The sequence below is a fragment of the Orycteropus afer genome, unplaced genomic scaffold (genome assembly GCF_000298275.1).
Source record: "Orycteropus afer afer isolate SDZICR_OR568_19922 unplaced genomic scaffold, OryAfe1.0 scaffold00144, whole genome shotgun sequence".
NCBI classification, from domain to species: domain Eukaryota; kingdom Metazoa; phylum Chordata; class Mammalia; order Tubulidentata; family Orycteropodidae; genus Orycteropus; species Orycteropus afer.
In genome coordinates this window covers 8,390,176-8,397,762 of record NW_006921731.1, presented here as the reverse complement: position 1 = coordinate 8,397,762, position 7,587 = coordinate 8,390,176, and the positions used below count along the sequence as shown (strand labels likewise).

The window sequence follows — 7,587 nt, the reverse complement described above, 5'->3', positions numbered from 1 at the left end:
CATTAGAGCATTGGGATAAATCCTTCATATGCCTCCTTTCTAGTCCTTTACATGTTTTAAAGTGAATAATATAATCAACAAACTTCACTACAAAATATTTAAAAAACATGGAAAAATGTGTAAAATACATATTGCCTCTAATCCAGTCATTTGTTATAGCTGTATTTTTCATTTTTCATGTACATGCTTGGGTTGGTATAATTTTGTTAACTTTATTTTTTAATTGAGTAAATAATGTTTCATGCCATTAAAATTATTTTGCATTATTTTTCTTTATTTATATATTTAAAATATTTAGTTTTTTTTTTTTTTTTAAAAAAAAAAAAAACTCTTGCACTGTCTGGCTTTAAAAAAAAACAGAGTATGCTATATAAAATATAACCTTCAGATTTATATTAATTATTGATATGGCTATGATAGAAATGTAGGTAAAGATGATGGGAAACATGTGATTGAATGAATCACCTTGTCATGGAAATAACACTGATAGTGGTCCAATTCTAGGTCAGCCATCTTTTATCTATAATTCTAGTATTGAAGAAGAATCTGATGGGACAAAGTTTAGCCATTCTCCTTTCTAAGGCTCATTCTAGCTGCACTTCTTCTAGGACAGATTTGTTTGTTCTTCTGGCAGTCCATGATATTTTCAGTATTATTCTCCAACATCACAATTCAAAGGCATTGACTCTTCGATTTTCCTTATTCAGTGTCCAACTTTCACATGCATATGAAGCAATTGAAAATACCATGGCTTGGGTTAGATGCACCTAAGTCTTCAAAGTGACATATTTACTCCTTAACACTTTTAAGAGTTGTTTTTTTGTTTGTTTGTTTTTGTTTTTTTGCAGCAGAATTGCCCACTGCAATAAAATGTCCAATTTCTTGACTACTGTGGATCCAAATAAAATGAAATATTTGACAACTTCAATCTTTACTCCATTTATTATGATGTTGCTTATTGGTGCAGTTGTGAGGATTTTTGTTTTCATTATATTGAGGTGTAATCCATACTGAAGACTGTAGTCTTTGATCTGTATAAGTGATTCAAGTCTTCAATTTTAGCAAGCAAGGTTGTGTAATCTGCATATTGTAAGTTGTTAAGACTTCTTCCAATTCTGATGTCATGTTCTTCTTCATAAAGTCCAGCTTCTATGATTATTTGCTTATCATACAGATTGAATAAGTATGGTGAAAGGATACAAGTCTGATGCAGAACCCTACTGATTTTAAACCAACCAGTATCCTCTTGTTCTATTCAAGCAAAAGCTTTCTGGTCTATCTAGAGGTTTCTCACAAGGACAATTAAGTGTTCTGGAATTCTCATTCCTCACAATGTTTTCCATAATGTGCTATGATCCACAAAGTCAAATGCCTTTGTATAGTCAATAAAACACAGGTAAACATCTTTCTGGTATTCTTTGCTTTCAGCCAAGACCCATGTGACATCAGCAATGATACCCCTTGTTCCATGTTTTCTTCTGAATCCAGTTTGAATTTCTGAAAGTTTCCTGTCAATAGACCATTACAATCATTTTTTTAATTTTCTTCAGTAAAATTTTACTTGTGTGAAATATTAATGATATTGTTTGATATTTTCCATATTCTGTTGGATCACCTTTTTTTGAAATGGGTACAAATGTGGATCTCTTCTAGTCGGTTAGCCAGGTATCTGTCTGCCAGATTTCTTGGCATAAACAAGTAAGCACATCCAGTGTTTCTGTTTGTTGAAATATCTCAATGGGTATTGCACAATTCATGGAATCTTGTTTTTCACCAGTTCCTTCAGTGCAGCTTTGACTCCTCCTTCAATACTGTTGGTTCTTGATCATGTTTCACCTCCTGAAATAGTTGAATATAGATCAATCCCTGTTGTTATAGTGACTCTGAATATTCCTTACATTTTCTTTTTTTTTAACCAACAAAAAGGTTTTATTTTATTTTATTAAATTTTAATTGCATTCATTATGTACCTTCAAACATATTATTTTACCACTTTTCTAACAAGCTCACTGGTGTGAGATGTTATTTTTGTCTGATACTGTATAATATTTGTAGGAGCTCTGGTGGCATAGTGCCTAAGGTATCTGACTGCTAACCAGAAGGCTGGCAGTTCAAACCCACCACCCATTCCTCAGAAGGAAAAGAGGGCAACCTACTTCCATAGAGATACCACCTCAGAAACCCGAAGAGGGGTGGCTATGAGATGGGTTCAACTCAATGGCAATTAGTTCAGGTTTTTTTTTTTTCTGTATAATATTTGTACTGATATGAACATGCCCTCCAATGAGTTCAAGCAGAGTTAAATAATTATGATTCTTGACACTTTACATGACATAGACGTCCTTGATAGATGTCCAGTGGATTTTTAAGTGTTAAAGTAATTGTTTGAAGTTCTTAGATAAGCTGAGACAAACTATTACAGTTTCCATTTAAAATATAGAATAGGGTTCTCAATCCCCAAATTCACTCTTCAATATGCTTTTAAGAACGAACTAGATGTAAGTAGCAAAGAGACACTGTGAACTAATGGGCTTTGTAAATTATAATTTGCAGATCAACATAAACTATTATCATTTTCAAGTAAATGCAGAGTAAGAGAATTTCTCTGGCTAGAAGAGTCCTCTCAGGAATCATCTTATCCAACCTCCTCATCTGATGGATGAGGACTCAGACTGAGGCTCAGCCAGCGAGTCAGAACCACAGGTGCTGCCACAGGGCTTTCTTCTCCCTATGTCAATTCTGTCTGTTAAAACACTAACAGTAGCTCATTTCCTAGGCCCTTTATAACTTTAATAACCTTGTTGTTGTTAGGTGCCATCGAGTTAGCTCCAACTCACAGCAACCCTGTGTACAACAGAATGAAACCTTGCTTAGTCCTGCACTATCCTCACAATCCTCGCTGTGTTTGAGCCCATTACAAGAAAGGGACTATTTATCTAGCCTGGAACTTGGCACATCGTAGGCGACTCTCTAAGTATTTGCTAATGAAGTCAGACATGTGGGGTTGAGTGGTTAAAGTTCATCTTGGTCACTTCTCTCTCATGAAGAAACCCATCGGCTTAGAATCACCTCCTGAACTTTAATTCTTTTCATACATTCTGGTGACTCCATTTCTTCGTCTGTCATGGTAGAGGGTTTAATCAAATAGCACAGCATAAGTTCCTTAGAGACATTAACTGAAACTCTGCTTAGGGCAGTCAATGACTTCCAATTGAAAAGTCTGCGAAGGGAGCCTTCAAAGAGGTTGTCAACTAACTTGATAATGACAGAGTAACTTGCATGGTAAAATGGAGGGCCTTTCTGATACAGCGGTAGGTTTGTTCCATACTTGAGTCCCACTTTGGGAACCCAGCCCTTGTTCGAAAGTAATGGTAAGCCATGTACGTGGTCCTGAATGAGGGCTGAACTGCAGTGAAAGCTTTCCAGAGCTTTATTATTGTTAGAGGTTCCTGCTCATAGTAAATACTAAGACATCCCAGAGCATAGACCAGGAAGAATGCCTCTTCCAGGCTGAGCTGCAAATACTCATAGATCCTGTATGGATTTTTTCTGCATATTAATCACTTTGTCTGCATTGATTCCTCACTCAGTGCATCCTCTCCTGTGCTCACATCATGAACCACTTCCTCCACAAGCACATACACTTGACCAGCCCTGCTTTCTCTGGAAGAGAGGAGATCCATGTGCCGGTCATCCTCAGGCTAAGAACCATGCTGGGAGATGAGGTCATCAAGGTGGCTATGCTGGGCATGGGACAGGGTTGCAGTGTCCTCTACTGTGAGTCCATCAGAGCTATCTGTTGTTACGGCGACCTGCCCGTAACCCTCATGTGGGCAGGAAGATGGCTTGTTCAGGTCCTCTACGTCATCTGACTCTCCATTCATCACAGAAAGTTTCTTCCTGCTGGGCCTTCCATGCTGGGATCCACTTCAGAGTTTAGCTCACTCTGCAGATGATCCTCTTCGTACCTTTGCAAACAAGGGAGTTCAAGTGGCTTGGTGTAATCCTGGAGGATGCTGTGCACAGCACTCTCCTCCTGCCTCTGCCTACGCAAGAGCTCTGCAGCCCATTCTGCACTGCGCTGATACCTATCTGAAGTGATTATGGGCAGGCATGTCCTCATATCTTTCCATTTAGTAGCCAGCTTAGGATCTGAAATTGTGAAGTTTGGATGGCTTCTTGACAGAATACCTTTGCCAAAATAACCTTTGTCATACAGCTGCTCAATATCTTCTGCATCCCTCACAATCATGTTGTTGTTCATCATCTCAGCACGGTACATCCTGAATTCTTTCTTAGGAACATGGTCCTGACCAAAAGGGATCGGCAATGGAGAGTCATAATGCTCATACACTTTTCACTTCCTCTTTGGGGCATGGAAAACCGCTTCTGCCATGTTTCCAAGGTAACTGCTCAAAGGACAACCAGTAAGAACAAACTCCAACTTCTCAGCAGATATCATGCAAGCGAGAAGGCAATGGGATGGCATATATAAAACCCTTCTCTGGCCTCATGTGCTCCCTTACATTTTCTTTTGATGCTTCCTGCATCATTAAATATTATCCCACAGAATCCTTCAATATTGCAACTCAAGGCTTGACATTTTTCTGTAGTTCTTTTGGCTTGAGAAATGCTGAACGTGTTCTTCTCTTTTGGTTTTCTATGTCCAACTATTTGCACATTTTTATAATATTTTACTTTATCTTCTCAAAGTGGTCTTTGAAGTCTTCTGTTCAGTTATTTTAGTTCATCATTTCTTCCATTCAATTTACCTACTCTTCATTCAAGAACAAGTTTCAGAGTCTCTTCTGACATCCATTTTGGTCTTTGCTTCCTTACCTGTCTTTCAATGACCTTTTGCTTTCTTCATGTATGATGTTCTCGATGTCATCCCACACTGCTCTACTCTTTGTACATTGCCATTTAATACATCAAATCTATTTTTCAGATGGTCTCTAATTCAGGTACGATATAATTTAGGTCACATTTTAGGTCTTGTGGACTTGTTTTAATTTCCTTCAACTTCAACTTGAATTTGTCTATGAGCAATTGATGGTCTATTCTATAGTCAGCTCATGGCCTTGTTCTGAGTGATGATAATGAGCTTCTGCATCGCCTCTTTCCAGAGATGTAGTTGACTTGATTTCTGTGTATTCCATTTGGTAAGCTCCACAAGTATGATCACCATTTATGTTGTTGAGAAAAGGCATTTGCAATGAACAAGTCATTGGTCTTGTAAAATTTTATCATGTGATCTCCAGTGTCATTTCTATCACCAAAGCCATGTTTCCCAACTACCTATGCTTCTTTGTTTCTAACTTTTGCATTCCAATCACCAGTAATAATCAATACATCTTGATTGCATGTTTGGTCAATTTCCAACCAAAACATTTTCAGTGTTTTGAGGATAGGCTGACATAGCAGTTGAGGTTCCCATGCAACAATCTCTACACAAGTTGTTCAGTGGCCTTGGCCACATTATTATAAATGTGTAACCATTTTCATTATTTCTGTTCTAGTCATTCCATTTCCATTAATCTAGTTTGTCTGCCTCTTACATGCTCATCTTTGTTTTAAAATAATTGTTGATCATTTGATCTCATATAGGTGATTTTTTAAAGATGATACTCATTATTTTTTGAGCCAATTTATTATTTTAGCTGCAAGGTGATATCAGGGGTTAGTTTCAGTTCAAGATTTTAAGAGTGTGTCAGGGCAATAGTTTCAGGGAGTCCTCCTGTGTCTAGTCCAGTAGTTTTTTTGTGTGTGTGCACGTGTGTGTGTTTCAGGAGTTTTCAATGAACAAATTGCAAAAGTTGGTAAAATCTTCAATTCTTTCATCTTTGGCTTTAGTGTTTGGTGCATTTATTGGAATAATAGTGGTATTAACTCATTTTCCTTGGAGACATGTGGATATTATCTATCACTGATAGCATTGTACTTCAGTATAGATTTTGAATTTTTTTTTTTTTTGATGATGAATGTGATGCCATTCCTCTTCAATTTCTCATTCCCAGAATAGTAGACCATTTGATTGCCTGACTCAAAATGCTAAAACCAGTCTGCTTCACCTCACTAGTGCATAGGATATTGATATTTATATGTTCCATTACATTCTTGACAACTTCCAATTTTTCTCAATTCATATTTCATATATTCCATATTCTGATTATTAATGGATGTTTGCAGCTATTTCCTCCCATTCTCAGTCATGCTCTATCAGTAAATGAAGATCCTGAAAGCTTTTCTCCATCCATATCATTAAGGTCAACTCTATTTTGAGGAGGCAGCTCTTTTCCAACCATATTTTGAGTGCCTTCTAATCTGAGGGGCTCATCTCCCAGCACTATATCAGACAATGTTTCATTGATATTTACAAAGTTTTCTGGTAATATGTCAGGCACTGTTTCACTGCTATTCATAAGGTTTTCCCTGGCTGATTTCTTCAGAAATGGATAGCCCTGTCCTTCTTCCCAATTTATCTAAGTCTGGAAGATCTGCTGAAATTTTCCACCATGAGTGACCCTGCTGGTATTTGAAACAGTGGTGGGATAACTCCCGCTTCACAGCAACACACTAGCTACCACATTACAACAAACTGACAGACATAAAGATTACAGCTTTGGAACTCAATGTTATGGTTTTATTCTGTCCTTTATGGAAGCAGAGTGTCACATCTTTCTTCTGCAGAGTGGTTGGTGAGTCTGAACCCCTGATCTTTTGGTTAGCAGCCAAACATTTTAAACACTTTATCATAAGGGCTGTCTAGTTGACTCTGATTCATGGCATCCTCATGTGTGTCAGAGAACTGTTTTCTATTGGGCTTTCATTGGCTGATTTTTCAGTAGATTGAGTTTGAGTCTGAATGGACTTGAAATATCTAACATTTGGTTAGCATCTGAAAGCCTTAAATGTTACTGTGTGCACCACTGAAGAACTAGCACATAGCAGATCTAGCTAAATATGCTTTTTTTTTTTTTTTTAACATATCCTTCTTGTATAGTTGTATTTCTCACACTAATCTTTTCTGTTCTTTTTTTTTTTTTTAATATTCTTTTGTGCATATACATCTTGTTCAATTCTTTGTCCAGCTTCCCAAATCTTTTTACTTCGTTTTACTCTCTCCTTACGTGTCCTGGCACTATTATTTCTTCTCCAGGTAGCTTCATGATATTTCCATGTCAAATAATTTACTCTTTCTTTGGAACAGATTTTCTTAATAGGTTGGAGAGGGAGAGGGTGTTAGAGGGAATTTACTTAAATGTCTCTGTTTCTGACATGCTTGTTTCCCCTCTGATGCGGTCTATGCATTTCAGTTTTATGCAACACCCAGAATTTATATACAATTGAGCTCAAATCTGACTCCTGATGGTTAATTTTCTCTTCAAAAATATACTGCATTGATATTCGATCAGATTTGTGTTGCTCATCAAAAGTCTTTTTGCTTGAATTATCTTAGCTTTACTGTTCTCACAATCTCATTAGGATAAAGAGGAAAACTGGTTATCCACTTGTTTAAAGACAAAGCTGAATTGCAAAGAAGGATGTAATCATCTGCAATCTTTTCTGACTCACTGGACCACTGCC

The 7,587-nt window shown here is 37.1% G+C and overlaps 1 pseudogene; it reads right to left on the bottom strand.

The window, feature by feature from the left end:
• Nucleotides 1–3,012: 3,012 nt before the first annotated feature.
• Nucleotides 3,013–4,396, bottom strand: LOC103201213 (annotated as a pseudogene).
• Nucleotides 4,397–7,587: the final 3,191 nt, after the last annotated feature.